We start from the raw sequence: 1,827 nt of genomic DNA, 5'->3' as shown, positions 1-1,827 counted from the left end.
CCCAGTAAATCCTGAAGGCAGATGTGGTGTTTACATTTCATTGCAACTTGGTAAATTGGACCTTGCCTGGGCTTGAATTTCAAGCTCTTACCACCAGGATTAGACCAAAAGAAAAGAATCTACTTCCAGTCATTGCTAACTGCAGTTTTTACAGCAATCCCTTCCCTTGAGAACTCACCAGGCCATTACTAAGGAACAGCTGTTTAGAGGGATTTGAAGTTCTTGCTCCAAGTACCTTTAGGGATGGCTCTTCACACCAACATTACCTCAGAGCACTGCAGAATGTGGCTCCTTGAACTGAAGAACTGCATCAGCTGCACTTACAGAGAGATTTCCACATGCAGAAGAAGAAAGGTTCCTTCAGTGCAGCAGCAACACCCTTGTGGGAGCAGGCCCAGAGCTGAGAAACATGGCATTTAGTCAGCAGCAGCAGGGCAGGATTGCAGGGAGCTGCCCTGTTTAGTTCAGTCTCAGTAATTTCTTGAGCTTGAGAAAAAGTCCTTGAGCTACTCAAGAGCACAATGGGAATAAAAAAAAAATCATAGATTTAAAAAAAAAAAAAAAAGAAAAGCAGGTAAGAGAATTCAGTATAGCACAAGACAAGTGGCACAGTTGAGTAGTCTGAAGGTGAAAATGAGTTTAGAGCAGATGAGCAAATGCAGCTCTTGTTGCTGGCAGGAACAGCTACACTTACTGTCCTAGCTTTCCTAAACCAGCAAAATTTTAAATCCTTCTCAAAAAGCAGGACTAGAAATCAAAAGAAAGCTCAAGACCAGCATTTTAGGAAATCTGGAGAAAAAAAACAGAAAGGCTAATGCCAAGGAATCCTTAAGAATAATGAAGGAAAACCAACAATTTTCAGTGGCCACATTCCAATTAGAAAATCAAACATTTATACATCAAACCCAAGCTAAACATTGAAATGTGATCTTTAAGCTATCAATACATTTAAGAATACACATTAGCCAAACAGTCTGTAGTCTATTCCATTTGGGTGAAAAAGCCCCATCCAGAACTACACCCTCCCCTTTCAATTTCTCACAAGCAGCTGATTCATTTCATTCTGTGCTTTCTTCTAAAAACCCAAAACATCATGCTCATCTGAAACTTCCTCCCCTTTTACCTGTCAGTGACTATACAGTATTCTATACACTGCATTTATAACAACATACAGCAAATCAGAGTAAACTGAAAACATTTTACTACTGAAAACATTTGGATTTTTTACCATCAGCTGCCTCATATTTTCTGTATCAATTACACTCACCTCACCTACCACTTGTAGCAAGTGAGCAAGTGACACAAACAGCAGCTAACACATCCAAAATGGACATGCTCACTTCCTTGTAAACCACATTTTCTTCAAAACAAAACCCCCCAGAATTTGAGAACAACCTTGCAATACAAAGTTTGCCACAGCTTCTTCTTACCCACAATCCATTTACCACTCTTATCAATGAGATAAATCACTGTAATAATGGATCAAGTGCACATTTGTACAGCCAAATATTCTGTGTGATCCTGTTCCCCATGTGGTGTTTTCCCCCTTATGTTGCTCATCAGCTTTCAAAAACACCAAGATGGGTGAAAAAGAATTCATGTCTCAGTGAGAAATGGAAACTGCTGCAGGCAACTCTGGCAGCTCTGGGTTCTGGGTCTCACACACCAAACCCACCCCAAGAGCTCTGGCAATGCTCAGAAAATAAAGGGGCTCCCATCAAGTCCCCCCACCCCCTTTTTTGTTACCCAAAAATAAAAGGAAAGAGGAACAGTGCTTTTTCTAGAACCATAGCACCTTGTGCCCTCCCAAACAAACAGAGACAACAG

Source organism: Erithacus rubecula, assembly GCF_903797595.1.
Source record: "Erithacus rubecula genome assembly, chromosome: 19".
NCBI lineage: Eukaryota > Metazoa > Chordata > Aves > Passeriformes > Muscicapidae > Erithacus > Erithacus rubecula.
This window is presented reverse-complemented; position numbering follows the sequence as displayed.